At 47.4% G+C, this 19,834-nt stretch overlaps 1 pseudogene; it reads right to left on the minus strand.

Moving 5' to 3' along the window:
* The window catches only part of LOC132388111 (oocyte zinc finger protein XlCOF6-like), a 36,814-nt pseudogene extending 17,270 nt beyond the window's left edge, over positions 1 to 19,544 (minus strand).
* Between the last annotated feature and the right edge of the window lie 290 nt (positions 19,545 to 19,834).

A 19,834-nucleotide genomic window follows, 5' to 3' on the forward strand; every position in this document is an offset into this window, starting at 1 on the left:
AATATTTCTCATTGAGGTGGTGGGACAGATGCTGGACAGAGGTTGACCCAGATCGGCAGGGGATGAGCAAATGGAGTCAGATGGGAGAATGGGATGAAGGGCGATCTCTGATGTTCCTCCCGCAATACACAGACCCTTAAATAACAGTACGCGCTAGTGGATAACAGATTCTAATATAACAAAACCAGAGCAAACAATAAGAACTTTGGTATATGCCCTTTTCTACTCTACAAACTTTATCAATGCACCGCAGAAAGTATCCCATCCCGATACTTCACATCTTCATACGGCTACTGCCCTTCCTTTAGCTGAATGAAATAGCGGAGAACTGTGGACTCAGTTGAGCACATCATAGAAACCAACCTCCCCTTCATGGAGTCTGTCTACACTTCTCACTACCACAGTAAAGCAAACACCATAATCAAAGATCCCTATAATCCTTTCTCATTTCTAATGCCCCATAGGGGCGAAGAGAAAATAAAACAGAAACATTCCACCGGGCTCAAGGACGGTGTCCATTCTGCTGTTAGAAGCGAACAGCGTGATGAGTGGACTCCTGACCTCACAGTCTAAATCGATGTGACCTTGCACCACATATCTAACTGCACTGCACTACACTCCACAAATGGGAGTGTACACATTTCAGAGAAACTCAGACAAATGAGAAAAAAACTTAATTCTCGCATTAATAGGGCCAGATATCGGGAAACGCTGTCAGCGTTTTGAAAAGTCGTAGCAATGGAAAGAAGATGGAAATAAACTTTCCAGCCCCCCGGGAGGACGTGAGAGATCTGGATCTCACTGTCCTGTCTGAACGGGGGAAAGAATAATTTCTCATACACGTGGAGCAGTGTCCCGAGGGTGCGATAACTCTGTTTAACCCTCTCTGTCTGCAAGAACACAACAGGCCGAACGGCCGCTTCCAGTGTGCTGGAAATATGTAAAACAATTATCGACCCCAGTCGTCGATCAAGGTGAAGTTTGGATCCGATACCGGGCCGGCTGATGGAGGTAAAGTTCCCCAGGTACATCTTAATGGATGGGTTCAGTCTCGGCATCACCACCTCATCCCGCTCCTGGGACCAGAACACCGGGGGCTGAGCGGCGGCTCATCTCAGGCGGTTCGGTGTGAAGGTCCCATAACCCGGACCGACCACGACAGGTTGTGTCCAGGAAGCGGGACGAGGCCGCCAGTTCGAGGAAGTTGACGGGACTCTCTGCCCAACATGAGGTTCCCCTCCCCCGGGATCGGCTTCAGTACTCACCGATGGGAAATTGTCGGTCGCGTTCACCCCTAGTGACCGGCCTCAATACTGACCGATGAGAACGTGATCAATTTGTCCCGGAGAGTGCGATCGGACCACTCGCACCCAGCAGACGATCCGCTTCAACAGAGAACTGAACGAAAACCCCGCCCATCCGGACTCTGTGAGAGCGGGGGCGGGGCCTCGGAAGCGAAAACCTGAGATGCTGCAGATCTGCGTTCGAGAACCTGGATCACGTGACGGGTGGAGGGTCTCCCACCTGAACCGGTGATTCAGCTCCTCGCCTCACACGCTGTCCAACCTAACTGCCGCATTTTACACCAATTGCATTTTTGATTTATCCTGCCGTATCTTCCCATCCCCATCTCTCCACCACCCGGTTCTCAGAGTTACAGGTTCGATTCATATCCCGGTCCGATCCACAATTCCCAGCCGATTTGTGCAGGTTTCATTGAAGTCGCTTCTATGTTTATAAACACTAATTTCTACTCACATTCCTCCGGAGCCTCACTGGACAGGAACACGGAAACATCAAGTGAGAAACAGCAGCACCAAAACCGTCAGCAAGATGGCGGCTGCTCTCCCATCCCAGCCACGTCTTTCTATCCAATCCTCGATCCCGTTCGGTCTCCTCGCATCTCTGTCACTATTTCCACCTTCCCACCTCCCCCTCACCTGGATCCACTTCTCACTCCCCAGTTCCCGCACCGTCCCCACCCCTCACCTCCTTTCTCTGACTATTTCCCGTCCATCCTGAGTCCAGAGGGATGATCTCGGCACGAAATGTTGACGGTCCATTTCCCTGCACAGATGCTACCCGACCCACTGAGTTCCTCCGGCAGTTTGTTCTTTGGTCTGTATAATCCGTGTTAGTATGGGGAGCGGGATTTTACACCAAACACTCTGCAGGTGCTGGGGTCAAAGAAACACGCACAACACGCTGAAGGAACTCAGCAGGTTGGGCAGCAGCCGTGGAAACGAGCAGTCAACGTTGGGCAGGAAAGGTAATGAAGGTAAAGCACTATTTGTTGTAGAAGAAGGCAGAACGATGAGAGAGGTGATAGGCAGCTAGAGGAGGAGGCAGTGTGAAACTGGGATGGAGCCACATGCAAAAATGTTATTCCCTATTCCCAGCTCCTCAGTTTCCGCTGCCTCTGCTCCCAGGATGAGGCATTCCGTTCCAGGATATCTCAAATGTCCTCTTTATTTAAGAATCGTGGTTTCCTTCTGCCGTCATCAATGATGCTCTCACCCGCATCACCTCCATTTCCCGCACTTCGACCCTCACCCCATCCTCCCTTCACCACAACAGGGACCGAGTTCCCCTTTCCTGACCTACCACCCCACCAGCCTCCGGATCCAGTATATTATCCTCCTCAACATTCGCCACTTTCAACAGGACCCCACCACTAAGCACATCTATCCCTCCCTACTCCTCTCTGCTTTTCGCAGGGATCGTTCCCTCCGCGACTGCCTGGTCCACACATCCCTCCCCACAGATCTCCCCCCTAGTACTTATCCTTGCAAGCATTCGTGCTACACCTGCCCATACAACTCCTCTCTTACCTCCATTCAGGGCCCCAAACAGTCCTTCCAGGTGAGGCAAAAATTCACTGGTGAGTCTGTTGGAGTCATCTATTGCACCCGGTGCTCCCGGTGCGGCCTCCTCCACATCGGCGAGACCCGACGCAGATTGGGGACCGCTTCTTCGAGACAGGACCTCCCGGTTCCCACTCTCTTCAACTCTGCTACACATTCCCATTCGGACATGTCCATACATGGCCTCTTCTATCGCCATGATGAGCCCAAACAGGCTGGAGGAGCAACACCTCATATACCGACTGGTATGTTCAGCCCCTTGGTATGAACGTTGAATCCAAAGCAACACACACAAAATGCTGGTGGATCTCAGCACAACAGGCAGTGTGTACGGAAAAGAGTAAACAGTCGACATTTCGTACCACCAGCCTTTTTCATTCCTGAGGAGGAGGGGAAGTGATCTCAATAAAAAGGTCGGGATGGAGAAAGGGGGGGGGGGCGGTGGAAGGTGATTGTTGAAGTCAAGTGATGGGCAGTTTAAGGGCTGGAGAATAAAGAATCTGAGAGTGGTCAAGAGGAGAAAGTGAAGGAGGGGACCCAGGGGAATTAACAGGCTGGTCAGCAGAAATGGAAATTCAGAGTGGGGAATAGAGAAGTGGGTGGGGGTCGGAATTTGTTTACTGGAAGGAGAATTCAATATTCATACAATCAGGTTGGAGGGTACCCAGATGGAATACAAAGTGTTGTTCCTCCACCCTGAGGCCGGTTTCATCTTGGCACAAGAGGAGGCCATAGATCAATAGTCGGAATGGGAATAAGAATTAACAATTTTGGCCACTGCAAAGTACCCCTTGTGGCAGATGATACAGAGATGCTCGACAAAACGACCTCCCAATTTATTGCGGGTCTCACCACTGTGAAAGAGGCCGCTTCGAGAGCACCGGACACAGTAGATGACCCCAGCGGATTCGCAGGTGAAGTGTTGCCTCACCTGGAAGGACTGTTTTCTGTCTGAATGGAGGTGAGGGAGGAGGTGTACGAGTAGGTGTAGCACTTAGGACGTCTGCAGGGATAAGTATCTGGAGGAAGATTCGTGAGGAAGGATGAATGAACAAGGGAATTGTGGAGGGGGTGATCCCTGTTGACCGCTCTTTGTGACATCGTAAACAGATTTACATAAATGCAATCCCTACATTCATTAGTTATCTCTTCATTGCAACATAAACATCAAATATTCCATACAGTGAATGCTCAACACATCCGGGCCTCCACACCGGTTCCTGAGGCCACTGAGGGGCAGTGACCAGAGAGCGATAACAATTTTCAACACTCGGTAGATCTGCTGGGCTGTTACCCTGGTGATGGAGGAAGTGGCTGAGCAGAACTAACTAAAAATAGGAAATAAGGAACAACTTCACATACTTTGAGTTTCGTTATGACAAAGATGAATACTGAGCTCTCAGCCATTTTGTAATGTGGAAGCTGAAATTCCAATGGCAGTTTTAACCCTGTCTTGAGGTGCCTCCAGTAAACCTGTCGGCAGTTTCATCTCTACAGAACTTCCAACCGTGCAGAAGCTGTTCCAAAATCAAAACACATCGTTGGATGCGGCCTTTCTGTTTCAAATGTCAACTGTAGGATATTTACAAAGGACATCACACAATACATGGTGGTGATTATCGTTAAGTGTCCATCTTTGTTCAATTAAGTGGTTAAAAATTCCATTATATTCTTGTGTCTGCGAATAACCAAAGCAACAACCTCCCCCACCAAAAAAGAAAACATCTGGGACCCCCACCGAACACTTTAGCGTGCAGCAATGCATCAATAAAAATACAGATTTGCAGTACCATGCAAATACAGCTCTGTTTAACTGGGTGTTGGACTACTGAAACAACCGGCTTCAGAAAGTCAGGATGTACAACTGCTCCTCACTCCCAGTCATCCTCAACACGGGCTGTGTGCTGAGCCCATTGCTGTACACCCTGTTCACACATGACCGCACGGCCAAACGTCCGGGGAATCACATTGTCAAGTTCGCCAGAGACACAACAGTGGTGGGGTCCATCACATATCAATGAGATGACATAGAGAGAGAAGGGATCAAGGCCGGGTACACCTCAACCCACAAACTCACCCCACCACACCCTTATTACCACCAGTTTAACATTTCCTGGCATTCACCATATGTATAGATACTCCTGTGCTTAACGTCAGTTTATGGACATATCACCAATGTTTTAAGCTCTGAGATGTTTTTATATAATGCTGATATTTATTTCTTTGTGATTTTTGTTCCTGCATGAGATCCAGAGCAACAATGATTTATGTTCCCATTTATTCGTCGATATGTGGAGTTTGTTGCAACAGATGGTGATTGAGGCTGTTACTGGGTATATTCACGGCAGTGGTTAATATATTATTGATCACTAAGTATTGATCATTTTTGTTAGCCAGAGCTACTAGACGATTAATTGAATGCAGCACATTAAAGGCGGACTTCACAATTTTTAGTTTCTTCCTTTCAAAATGGCTGCAGTGTTAAACTTTGTCATAACTAAACTCACAGCATACGATGTTGAGTTTGTTAATTCCCTTTTCGGTTATTTTTCGTGAGCCACTTCCTCCGTTTCCAGGGTAACGGCCCACCAGAGCTGCAAGAAGAGTTCCACATTTTTATCGCTCTGTGGTCACCGCCGCTCAGGGCAGGGAGAGTGGCCTCGGGAGTAAATGCAACAGAGTGATAGTGGGAGGAAAGGATGCTGTGAGTATTGACTGTATGGAATGAACTGAGAACACAGAAGCATAGAAACATAGAGAACCTAGAGCAAAGTGCACAGACCCTTCGGCCTACAGTGCTGTCCCAAACATGAACTTACTTTAGAGACTTCCTAGGGTTACCCATCAGCCATCTATTCTTCTAAGCTTCACATTACTATCCAAAAGTCTCTTAAAAAGACCGTACTGTATCCGCCTCCACCACCGCCGCCGGCAGCCCATTCCTCGCACTCACCACTGTCTGCGTAATAGAAACTGAGCCCTGACATCACCTCTGTACCTACTTCCAAGCATTTTAAAGCTGTGCCCTGAGAAAAAAGCTCTGACAATCCACACGATCAATCCTTCTCATCATCTAATACACCTCTCTCAGGTCACCTCTCATCCTCCATTTCAAGAACACAAGACCAAGTTCACCCAACCTAAGGATTGCTCCCAATCCAGAAAAATCCTTGTAGGTCTCTTTTGCACCCTTTCTATGTTTTCCCTCATCTTTCCTGCAGTGAGGCGACCAGAAGTGAGCACAGTTCAGTAGGATCCTTTATAGCTGTAACATTACCTCTTGGGTCTTGAACTCAATCCCACGATTGATGAAGGTCAACGCACCACATGTCTTCTGAACCACAGAGTCAACCTGCACAGCAATTTTGAGTGTCCTATTCACTCGGATCCGAAGATCCCTCTGATCCACCACACTGCCAAGAGTCTTGCCATTAATACTATATTCTTCCATTATATTTGACCTAACAATGTGAACCACCTCACAATTATCTTGGATGAACTCCATCTGTCACTACTCAGCCCAGTTTTGAATCCTATCAATGTCCCGTTGTAACCTCTGAAAGCCTTCCACACTATCCACAACACACCAAACTTTGTGTCATCAGCAAATTTACTAACCCACCCCTTCACTTCCTCATCCAGGTCATTTATAACAATTACGTAGAGAAGTGGTGCCAGAACAGATCCTTGAAGCACAGCACTGGTCACCGTCCTCCATGCAGAATGTGACCCATCTACAACCACTCTTTGCCTTCTATTGGCAAGCCAGTTCTGGATCCAAAAAGCAATTTCCCATTGGATCCCATGCCTCCTTACTTTCTTAATAAGCCTTGCATGGGGTACCTTATCAAATGCCTTGCTGAAATGCATGCACACTACATCTACTGCTCTTCCTTCATCAATGTGTTTAGTCACATCCTTAAAAAATTTAATCAGGTTCGTAAGGCACGACCTGCCTTTGATAACCCATGCCGACTATTCCTTACCATATTATTCTTATCCAAATGTCCATAAATCCTGCCTCTCAGGATCTTTCCGATCAATTTACCAAACTCTGAAGCTAGGCTCTGAGTTCCCAGCATTTTCTATTTTATAATTTTACATTGTGTTTCTGTTACCCTGCGGGAAAAATCGCAGCCAACTGTGCTGGGCAACATGCCACAGTGCAAGAAGACAGTGATCAAAGATAGTTTAGCCGCTGGAGACAAGCTGAAGTGTATCCGTGTCCTCTCACAATCTACAGCCTGATTAACCAGTCTGAACAACAGAGCAGGCAGAGGGTCCTTAGGATCCCCTCCCACCTTAGTTTGTGAATCAAAAATGGCAGGAACACAACGGCAAATCGCCGGCAACAAAGCAACTGCGACCGCGTTATAATGTAGGGAACATGCAACTCACAGTATATGGACTTCAATCCGGGCTGGTAATTCTACAGCTCGGGTTGGGATTTCCTCAATCTGCAGTGAAGCTGAGGTCTCGGGTGGTTAGTCAGTGGTTATGGGGAAAATACAGACTGCAATTCCCAGTGGGACATCATACTTCTCAAATATTTTGGAGATGTCCGAAAAGGTAACGATGGAGATAGATGACGTAGGGCAGAGATTTTGTCTAAGCGGACTTTGGTGAAGCCTCTTATAAGATCCTGCGTGGCAGCTCACGTGGAAGGTTGGGTCACGTGGGATTCGCGGGGAGCTTGCGAGGTGGATTCACGCCGGGTTCAATGACAGGAAGCAGAGGGTGATGACTGAAATTGGATTTATCGAATGGAGGCCTGTGACGAGTGGGATATGCGTGTCAGTATTGGGACCTCTGTATTTCATTATTCATGCCATTGATTTGGCATGAATGTACCTGGCACCGTTAGCAAGTTTGATTATAAACTTGCGAGTCTTTTTTTTTCATATTGCAACAGTTTACAAATAATTTCAAGTAGCCCTTGAGTCAGTTATAGGGATAGGCTGAGAAACGGCAAATGGTTTTGACTTGGACAAGTGAGAGGTGGTGATTTTTGGAAGTCAAACCAGGGTGGGACTGGTACAGTGAATGGGAGGTCATGGAGTGCTGTCGGAGAGAGAGATCTGGGAGTACAGGTGTACAGTTCACTGAAAGTGGATGGGCAGTATACAGGGTGAAAAAGAAGGCATTAGTCATGCCGGCCTTCATCAGTTAGGGCATTGAGTTCTCGATTACGGACATTATATTATAGTTATATACATTGATGAGGGTTGATGAAGGGTTTCGGCCCGAAACGTCGTCACTACCTCCTCCCATAGATGCTGAGTTCTGCCAGCATTTTGTGTTTTTATTTATTTCCAGCATCTGCAGATTAACTCGTGTTGCCATCGAAAAATACGTGTTTTCTTTTCATACTACCGTAGGAAAGCCATTATTAGGGCGCAGACTAGTTTGGTTACGATGATACCTGGACTAGAGTGCAGAGTTATAGGGAGTGGTTGGCCGAGCTGGATCTTTATTCCACAGGAGAATCGGGGTAACATTGCAGGGGTTTATAAAATCAGGAGGGTGTATGGATAATGTGGTTGGTCGTGGTATTTCCCCCAAGGTTCAAGATTCAGGATTGTTTAATGTCAACCCAGTGAACTGTTGTAAAATGGAACGAAACAATTGTTGCTGTTGATCGCATGCAGGAACAAAAATGAGGAGCAGTTGTATATTCTGAATTTCTGAAGCGGGTTGGTTCCGTAGTTCAACACCCAGTTGCACAGGGCTGTATTTAGATGGTAGAGTTGGAGTTGTAGAGCGGTTCTGTCAGTGAGACTACTGGTGAGTAACCAGGGTGGTAGGATTGGAGTTTTTGATATGTGCCATTAGCGGCCGTTTCACGCTTTTTGTGATGATTGGCGGCAGTTCCACCGGATGGTAGTCGTTTCATTCTGAAGGTGTAGAGTTTCTGGTGCAGAGATGATGCTGGCTGATTTGAAGCCTGCATAAATGAAGTCTTAACAATGGCCGTGGAGCCACCAGTGAGCTGGTGTACCGACTGCCAGAGCACTCGTCCTGGGATGTTTACCGGCCCGGCAGCCTCACAGGAGTTGGATCTCTGCAGAGTCCCTTCATTGTTGCCACAGAGAGTGGCACTCACCTCTTTCTCCCTAATTAGCTGGTGGGGGGGGGAGAGCGAGACAGAGAGAGAGAGAGAGAGAGAGAGAGAGAGAGAGAGAGAGAGAGAGAGAGAGAGAGAGAGGGAGGGAGGGAGGGAGGCGGAGAGAGAGAGAGAGGGAGATAGAGATGGGGGTGGACCTGTGGTATGTCGAATGTCGAACTACCAGGTAAAATTTGTCTTTGGGGTACTGCAAATCTGTATTTTTATTGATGCATTGCTGCACGCTTGGGTGTTTGGTGGGGTTTGCCGATGCTTTTTTTGGCTGTTGTGGGGGAGGGGGGTGTTGTTGTTTTATTGCTGCTAATGCGTGTGAGGGGGAGCTTTGGGGCGGCTTTGGGGTGCTAACATTTAACTGTCATTCATTCCTTCGGGCACTCTGTTTCGATGGATGTTTGCGGGAAAAAAATAGTTTCAGGGTAAATATCGTAGGCATTTCCCTGACATTAAATGTACCGGTTGAAATCCGTTGAAACGTAGGAAGGTGTAGCTTTCGCGGCTGGTTTGTGTTGTTTGCCTCGAAGCATTGTTTAGAGCACGGTGCGGGGGGTGGGGGCGGTGTGAGGTCATCACTGGTACAGTCAGAGTTATTTTTCCTAACGTAGTCTGCAATGCCTTTGATGCCCAGTTAAATATACCAAGGAATAATCCCCAGGGTTGGGGAGTCCAAACCCAAAGGGCTCAGACACAATGGAGCAGAGAGATCAGAGACGAAGTCTCAATACACAGAGCGAGTGAGTACCTGGAACGAGCTGTGTACTGATTGCAACGTTGGTTATCTACCCCGGGTTCAGTATTCTCACCTGTCGCCTGTTTGTCAGCAGCTGGAAATTAAAGAAACATTCATGTTGTTGGAGACCTGAAATCAGGTCAGAAGTTGCTTGAAGCCATTCCGACACAGGGAGTTGGAGCTGAAGCATTAACTTTGTTCTTCTCCACAGATATTCTTTATCTCCAGAGTGTTTCCTGTGCCCAACCAATATATTATGGAGTGGATGGGAGACATTGTCCAAGATGGCATGCAATTTGGACAGCATCCTCTTTTCAGACACCACCGTCAGAGAGTCCAGTTCCACTCCCACAACATTACTGACCTTACGAATGATAGGGACGCGATGTTTTCAACAGGAGCGGAGTCTAGGGTCTGAGATCACAATCTCAATTTATTCAGTTGTATCTGGGGACTTTCTATTCCATCCTTCTGTCCGGTAGCAGGATCTGAATATCACCTCTATCAATGCCGGGGATTGATCGTAGTTATAGGTTATTCGGAGACACAAGAATGTAATGGCATTTTTAACCACAATTGAACAAAAAAGGACATTTAACGATAATCAATACAATACATTGTGTGATGTTCTTTTTAAATATCCTATAGCTGACATTTGGAACATACAAAATTGTGTTTTGATTTTGGAACAGCCCCGGTACTGCTGGATGTTCTGTAGAGATGAAACTACTAATAGATTTACTGGAGGCACCTCAAGACAGGGTTAAAACTGCCATTAGAATTTCAGCTCCCACATTACAAAATGACTGAGAGCTCAGCATTCATCTTTGTCACAACGAAACTCAAAGTATGTGAGGTTGTTCCTTATTTCCTATTTTCAGTTAGTTCTGCTGAGCCACTTCCTCCATCACCAGGGTTACAGCCCAACAGAGCTGTAGAGTGTTGAACATTTTCATCGCTCTCTGGTCACTGCCCCTCAGTGGCCTCAGGAACCGGGGGGGGGAGGCCCGGATGACCTCAGAATTCACTGTATGGAATATATGATGTACATGTTGCAGTAAAGAGATAGCTAATGAAAGTAGGGATTGCATTTATGCAAATCTGCTTAGGATGTCACAAACAGGGGTGAACAGGGATCACTCCCTCCACACTCCCCTTGTTCATTCATCCCTCCTCACTAATCTTCCTCCAGATACTTATCCCTGCAAGCGGCCTAAGTGCTACACCTACCCGTACATCCCCTCCCTCACCTCCATTCAGACACAAAACAGTCCTTCCAGGTGAGGCAACACTTCACCTGCAAATAGGCAGGTGTCATCTATTGTGTCCGGTGCTCCCACTGCGGCCACATTTACACTGGTGAGACCCGCCATAAATTGGGAGACTGTTTTGTCCAGCATCTCTGTATCATCTGCCACAAGGGGAACTTGGCAGCTGCCAAACATTTTAATTCTGATTCCCATTCAATGGCCTCCTCTTGTGCCAAGATGAGACCACACAGAGGGTGGAGAAACAACACTTTATATTGAGTCTGGGTACCCTCCAACCTGATTGTCTGAATATTGAATCCTCCTTCCAGTAAACAAATTCCGACCCCCACCCATTTCTCTATTCCCCACTCTGAACTTCCATTTCTGCTGACCGGCCTATTAATTCCGCCCGGGTCCCTTCCTTCCCTTTCTCCTATTGACAACTCTCCGATTCTTTATTCTCCAGCCCCTATCCTGCCCATCACTTGACTTCACCAATCAGCTTCCACCTCCCCTCTTTCTCCATCCCGACCTTTTCATTCAGATCACTTCCCCTCCTCCTCATGAATGATAAAAGGCTGCTGGTACAAACTTTCGACTGTTTACTCTTTTCCATACATACTGACTGTTGTGCTGAGATCCTCCAGCATTTTGTGCGCGTTGCTTTGGATTCAACGTTCGTGCCAAGGGGCAGGAGACTACCCTATGAGGTATATGAGGTGTTGCTCCTCCAGCCTGAGTGTGACCTAATGTGTACCAGGTGGGAGATCTGTGGGGAGAGACGTGTGGACCAAGCTTTCGCGGAGTGAACGATCCCTGTGAAATGCAGAGAGGGGTAGAGAGGTAAAGATGTGCTTGGTGATGGGGTCCTGTTGAAGGTGGCGGAAGTTGCGTAGGATCATATACTGGATCCGGAGTCTGGGGGGTGGTACGTCAGGACAAGAGGACTCGGTCCATGCTGTGGTGACGGGAGGATGAGTTTAGGACCGAAGTGCGGGAAATGGAGGAGATTCGGGTGAGGGCCTCATTGATGACGGCAGAAGGGAAACCACGATCCTTAAAGAAAGAGGGAATTTGAGATGTCTTGGAACGGAAAGCCTCATCCTGCGAGCAGATGCCACGGAGACCGAGGAACTCAGAATAGGGAATAACATTTTAGCATGTGGCCCCATCGCAGTTTCACTCTGCCTCCTCCTCTAGCTGCCTATCACCTCTGTCATCATTCTGCCTTTTTCTACTACACATAGTGCCTTCCCCTCACATTCCTTCTTTACCTTTCCTGCCGATCCCCTCTCTGCTTCCCCTCCCCCATCCCTTGATCTTTCCCCTTACTGGTTTTTCACCTGGCACCTACCAGCCATCTCTTTCCCACCCTCCCCAACACCTTATTTATAATGCCCCTGCCCCCTCCCTCTCAGTACTGCCGAACTGTCTCGCCTTTTTGTTGATGGTTTGGGGGCTGAATGTCCTCCTCTTCCTGTTTCTCACTTGATGTTTCAGTTTTCCTGTCCAGTGAGGCTCCGGAGGAACGTGAGTAGAAATTAGTATTTAGAAGCGACTTCAATGAAACCTGCACTCCTCCAAGGTGTGGGAATTGTGGATCGGACCGGGATATGAATCGAACCCGTAACTCTGAGAACCGCAAGGCGGAGAGATGTGGACGGGAAGATACAGCAGGAAAAATTAAAAATATAGATGGTGTAAAATGCGGCATGTAGGTCGGGCAGCGTGTGAGGGGCGAGGAGCAGAGTCACCGGTTCAGACGGGTGACCCTCCACCCGTCACGTAATCCAGGTTCTCGCTCCCATTTCAAACGCAGATCTACAGTATCTCAGGTTTCCGTTTCCGAGGCCCCGCCCCCGCTCTCACAGTCTCCGGATGGGCGGGGTTTTCTTTCCGTTCTCTGTTGAAGCGGATCGTCTGCTGGGAGCCGAAGGACCGATTGCTGTCTGCGGGACAATTTGATCAAGTTCTCATCGGTGAGTATTGAGGCCGGTCACTAGGGGTGGACGCGACCGACAATTTCCCATCGGTGAATACTGAAGCCGATCCCGGGGGAGGGGAACCTCATGTTGGGCAGAGAGTCCCGTCAACTTCCTCGAACTGGCGGCCCCGTCCCGCTTCCTGGACACAACTTGTCGTGGTCGGTCCGGGTTATGGGCCCGTCACACCGAACCGCCTGAGATGAGCCGCCGCTCAGCCCCTGGTGTTCTGGTCCCAGGTCCGGGATGAGGTGGTGATGCCGGGACTGAACCCATCCATTAAGATGTACCTGGTGAACTTTACCTCCATCACCCGGCCCGGTATCGGATCCAAACTTCACCTGGATCGATGCCTGGGGTTGATGATTGTTTTACATATTTCCAGCACACTGGAAGCGGCCGTTCGGCCTGTTGTGTTCTTGCAGACAGAGAGGGTTAAACAGAGTAATTGGACCCTCGGGACGCTCCCCCACGTGTATCAGAAATTCATCTTTCCCCGTTCAGACAGGACAGTGAGATCCAGATCTCTCACGTCCTCCCGAGGGGATTGGGAAGTTCACATCCATCTTCTGTCCATGATTCAGATTCAGAAACTTTATTGTCATTCTAACCGTACACCAGCTCTCCAGGGCAGAATGAGACTGCGTTTCGTAGGAGCAGTGCAATCATAACATAACAAACGCAACACTAAATAATAAACACAGCAATAAACAGTAAAATACAACAGCCGCATGTCAGTTAAAATCAAGATATAAGTGTCCAGTGCAAGCTAAAAGTGTCCACAGCAGAGTCAGGTGGAGCAGCTATTTAGCAGTCTGACTGCTTGTGGGAGGAAGCTGTTTAGTAGCCTTGTGGTTTTAGTTTGATGCTCCTGTAACGTTTGCCTGATGGCAGAAGAACAAACAGTTCATGGAGAGGGTGTGAGGGTTTTTTAATGATGTACCGTGTCTTCTGGAGGCATCGACTCTGAAAGAGGTCTTGGACGGAAGGTAGGGAGACCCCAATAACCTTCTCTGCTCCCCTAACCACCCGCTGCAGGTCTTTTCTTGTCGGCAACACTGTAGCTGGAGTACCAGGTTGTGATGCAAAAGGTCAGCACACTCTCAACCACTCCTCTGTAGAATGTAGTTAAGATGTTAGTGGGGAGTAATGCTTGTTTAAGCTTCCTCAGAAAGTGCAATCTCTGCTGGGCTCGTTTCACAATCCCAGTGGTGTTCCTGTACCAGGGGAGATTGTCCGAGATCGGCACCCCTAGGAACTTGATGTTTCCACTCTCTCCACTGTGGAGCCGCTGTTGCTGAGGGGTGTATGCTCAGGCTGAGACCGTCTGAAATCGACAATCATCTCCTTGGTTTTGGTGACATGATGCATCAAGTTGTTGTCACTGCACCAGCTCGCCAGGTGTTTGACCTCCTCCCTGTACATTGTTTCATCTTTTTTGCTGATGAGCCCCACCACTGTGGTATCATCAGCAAATTTAATCATCAGGTTCTCCTTGAATCTGGCTGCACAATCACGTGTTAGCAGTGTAAACAGCAATGGGCTAATCACACAGCCTTGTGGGGATCCAGTGTTCATTGTGTTGGAGTCAGAGATGTTCCTGCCAACACGGACTGACTGTGGTCTCTCTCTGTCAAGAAATCCAGAATCCAGCGACACATGGCAGTGCTAAGGCCAAGCATCGACGGTTTCCCCAGTAGTCTCTGCGGGATGATGGTATTGAACGCTGAACTGAAATCAATGTACCGGATTCTGGCATAAGTGTCCAAGTGAGAGAGAACTGTGTGCAGTGTGGTGGATATTGCGTCCTCCATAGAGCGGTTGGGACGATAAGTAATCTGTAGAGGGTCCAGCGATGAGAGAACGTGTGCTCAAGGAATGTGCTGATGTATTAGCAGATGTGATGTCCGACATTTTCAACATCTCCCTTAGTCAAGCCATTGTCCCCGGATGCTTCAAGGCCTCCACAATCAACCCTGTGGCAAAGAAATCAGTTGTAGCCTGTCTGAATGATGACCGTCCCGTTGCCCTGACCCACATTGTGATGAAATGTTTCGAACGGCTTGTCAAGCCTCATATCACAGCCGGCCTCCCCTCATCGCTGGATCCTCTACAGTTTGCTTATCGTCCAAATCGCTCTACGGAGAATGCAATCTCCACCACACTGCACACAGTTCTCTCTCACTTGGACAACAAAGAGCCTTATGGCAGAATCCGGTACATTGATTTCAGTTCAGCGTTCAATACCATCATCCCGCAGAGAACTACTGGAGAAACCGTCGCTGCTTGGCCTTAACACTGCCACGTGTCGCTGGCTTCTGGATTTCTTGACAGAGAGACCACAGTCAGTCCGTGTTGGCAGGAACATCTCTGACTCTATCACACTAAAGCATAGGCTGCTTTACAGAGGCAGTGGGAAGTGTTGACTGAGTCGATGGAGGGGAGATTGGATTCTATGATGTACTCATCTGTGCCCACAGTTCTCGCTATTTCATTCATTTAAAGGAAGAGAGAGTAGCCGTATGAAGATGTGAAGGATCAGGATGGGAGACTTCCTGCGGAGCATTGATAAAGTGCGTATAGTAGAAAAGGGCACATACTAAAATTCTTATTGTTTGTTCTGGCTTTGTTATATTGGAATGTGTTATCTACTAGTGTGTACTATTATTTCAGGATTTGTGTATTGCGGGAGGAACATCAGAGATCGCTCTTGATCCCCTTCTCCCATCTGGCTCCATCTGCTCATCCCCTGCCGATCTGGGTCAACCTCTGTCCAGCCTCTGTCCCACCAACTCAGTGATATATATCAACCGTCTTGTTCAACCTCTGTCCAAACTGTATCCCATCACCTCAATGATATATATCAACCATCTTGTTCAACTTCTGTCCAGTCTGTATCTCACCACCTCAATGATATATATCAACCATCTTGTTCAACTTCTGTCCAGTCTGTATCTCACCAATGATTATTCATCAACAATCTTTCTCCTACCGTTGTCTTTATTGTGAAGTATTTTGCCTTACTGAGTTATTTCTGAAGTAGCTTTTTGTTACCAGGAAATACCAGATAATTTATTGAATGCAGCACAAGGAAGGGTAAAGGCAGCCATTACAATTTTAGCTTAAACGTTATGGAATGGAAAAGGTGGGAATATGGTGTTGAATTAAATATCAGCCATAGCTGAATGGTGGAGCAGACTCGATGGACCGAATTTCCTAATTCTGTTCCTCTGTCTTGTGTCTTCCCATGACTGAACGATGACCCTTTCCATATCAGGTTTTATTACGTGTGAGGGACAATTACAGATTTGTTCACTAAGGGATGTCCCTGTGGGTGTTGCAGGGGCCGGTGCTAGGAGCCAAGTTGTTCCCAAACTGAGTCAACTATTTGACTGAGGAACCAAATTCAACATTTCCAAGTCTGTTACTGACACAAAATGTACATTTGTATATTGATCATGACACAATGTATTTTATATATTATTAATAACATAAAACATTTCTATATTCTTACTGACAGAATAGTATAATTTGTTTTCTGTGTGTTACCTGAGTGAACTTGCTGCTACAAGTCAGTCCTTCTCTGTTCCTGTACCTTCCCGTTCATGTGCACTTGGTAATACCTGAGAGACGTGAACGAATTCAATTAGATTTGATAAGTGATGATCATCTCGGCAGCTTGGTCGGCCGAATTCAGAGAGATAGTATATACTGTTAAATGCAAAGAAATACCCTTAAATGCAAAACCCTTGACCGTGTCGATGATCAGAAGGATATTGGAGTCCATGTTCATCAATCCCTGAAAGAGACTGCACAGACGGATCGGGTGGTTAAGAAGGCAAATGACATGGTTGTCTTTATCAGTTGAAGCATTGATTTCAAAAGTCGGGAAGTTGTGTTGCAGCTTTATAAAACTAGTTAGACTACATCTGGAGTGTTTCGTACAGTTCTGGTCGCCCTCATTCTCGGAAGGATGTTGGGGCTTTGGAGAGGGCGCGGAAGAGGTTTACCAGGATACTGCCTGGAGTAGAGGGCGTGAGCTATAACGAGAGGCAGGACAAACTTCTGTTCTCCAGAGCGGCGCAGGCTGGGGTAAGACTGGATAGACTTTTATAAAATTACAAGAGGAATGAAGAGCGTGGATGAACGATATATTTTTCCAAAGGGTTGAAATGTCTAATACATTTTAGTTGAGAGGACATGTGAGCGGCAAGTTTATTTCTTTTCAGAGAATGGTGGGTAGCTGGAGTCTCTGCAAGGAGAGGGAGACCCCCAACGGTCACGTGATCTAGTTTGCCCCTCCCATTTAACCACAGATGTGCAGCATCTATGCGTCTGTTTCCGAGGCCCCGCCCTCCGGATGATGCAACAATCACTGCGCGCATGCGAACTGTCTCCGGGTGACGGTGTTTTCGGTTCCGCTCAGTGCTGAAGCGATCAGTCTGCGGTATAGGGAAAGGTCCCTCGACTCCTGGGTCGAGGAGCCGGGTTCGGGATCACTACCTGCAGGCCAGAGATATCACTTTCCCATCGGTGAGTATTGAGACCGATCCCGAGCGGGGAGATCTGATGTTGGTCGTGAGCACCGAACTGAAAGCCAATTACTCATTTAGTACTCAGTTATTTGGCCTCGTCAATAATGTGTCGACTTCACTTAATCTGCATTGAATGATCCAAACCAGGAGCCCAGGCAGTCTATTTTCGCAAACTTGAAATGGAACTCCCGCCAACAGGTCACGTGAGGCTGTGTGCCGCAGATCTTGCTTTATGATGCAAGATCACGGGGTGTGTTGAAAGTTCCCGGATGGGTGGTGATACTTCCTTCTTATTGTGCTGGGGAAATCTGATGTTGGCCCCTGAGTCCCGTTAACTTCCCCGAACTCGCCTCGCTTCCTGAGACTACTTGAATTTGTCCTGGAGCTTTTTGGCTGTTGTGTCTTCTCCCGGACTGGGGTGGGTGAGAAAGGAGAACGTCCCAGGTAGTGGGCATCTTTGATTTCACTGCCTGCTTTGCCGAGGGACTGTGAAGTCTAGGGGGGTGGATGGTTTCTGTGATGTGCTGATCAGTATCCAAATGTCTCCGCGGTTCCTCACAGTCACGGGCGGAGCTGTTACCGTACAAAGGCGTGAAGTATCTGGATGGGGAATTTTCTATAACCATACAACCATATAATAATCACAGCACGGAAACAGGCCATCTCGGCCCTCCTAGTCCGTGCCGAACTCTTAATCTCACCTAGTCCTACCTACCCGCACTCAGCCCATAACCCTCCACTCCGTTCCTGTTCGTATACCTATCCAATTTTACCTTAAATGACACAACTGAACTGGCCTCTACTACTTCTACAGGAAGCTCATTCCACACTGCTATCACTCTCTGAGTAAAGGAATACCCCCTCGTGTTTCCCTTAAACTTTTGCCTACTAACTCTCAAATCATGTCCCCTCGTTTGATTCTCCCCGACTCTTAATGGAAACAGCCTATTCACGTCAACCCTATCTATCCCTCTCAAAATGTTAAATACCTCGATCAAATCCCCCCTCAACCTTCTACACTCCAATGAATAGAGACCTAACTTGTTCAACCTTCCTCTGTAACTTAAGTGCTGACACCCAGGTAACATCCTAGTAAATCATCTCTGCACTCTCTCTAATTTATTGATATCTTTCCTATCATTCGGTGACCAGAACTGTACACAATATTCCAAATTTGGCCTTAACAATGCCTTGTACAATTTTAGCATTACATCCCAACTTCTGGACTCAATGCTCTGATTTATAAAGGCCAGCGTTCCAAAAGCCTTCTTCACCACCCTATCTACATGAGACTCCCCCTTCAGGGAACTATGCACTGTTATGCCTCGATCTCTCTGTTCCACTGCATCCCTCAATGCCCTACCATTTACCCTGTATGTTCCATTTGGATTATTCCTGCCAAAATGTAGAACCTCACACTTCTCAGCATTAAACTCCATCTGCCGACATTCAGACCATTCTTCTAACTGGCATAAATCTCCCTACAAGCTTTGAAAACATACGTCATTATCCACAACACCTCCTACCTTAGTATCATCGGGATACTTACTAATCCAATTTACCACCCCATCATCCAGACCATTTATGTATATTACAAACAACATTGGGCCCAAAACAGATCACTGAGGCACCTGGCTAGTCACCGACCTCCATCCCGATAAACAATTATCCACCACTACTCTGGCATCTCCCATCTAGCCACTGTTGAATCTATTTTATTACTCCAGCATTAATACCTAACGAATGAACCTTCTTAACTAACTTTCCATGTGGAACTTTGTCAAAGGCCTTGCTGAAGTCCATATAGACTACATCCACTGCCTTACCCTCGTCAATGTAACTTCTTCAAAAAAAAAACTTCTATGGTGTGTTGATGTAATAATTGGTGACCGTCAAAGTATATATGGTAAAGTTCTTATTGGTTGCCCTAACTTTGTCGTTTTAGAATCTTTTATGCAGAAGTATGTACTATTAATTCAGTATCTATGTGTTACTGGAGGGCCATCAGTGATTGTCCTTGATCCCTTCTCCCACCTGATTCCATCTGCTCATCCCGGCCCATCTCGTTCAACCTCTGTCCAGTCTCCTAACCCCCACCCCCTGCCCGCTTCAGTGATATACATCAACCATCTCGGTCAACTTCTGTCCACCCTGTATCCCACACCTCAATATTATCCATCAGCGATTTTTCCTCCAACACTTGTCTTCATTGTGAAGTGTTCTTTTGTACCTTTGGCCTCGTTGAGTCATTTACAGAATAGTTCTTTGTTATCTGGAATGCATTAGTGTGGAGGTGCTGGTAATTGAACTGCGACTGGCTGACACACTGCAGCATTTTACTGGCAGCAAAGA

Source organism: Hypanus sabinus, unplaced genomic scaffold (assembly GCF_030144855.1).
Source record: "Hypanus sabinus isolate sHypSab1 unplaced genomic scaffold, sHypSab1.hap1 scaffold_265, whole genome shotgun sequence".
NCBI classification, from domain to species: Eukaryota; Metazoa; Chordata; class Chondrichthyes; order Myliobatiformes; family Dasyatidae; genus Hypanus; species Hypanus sabinus.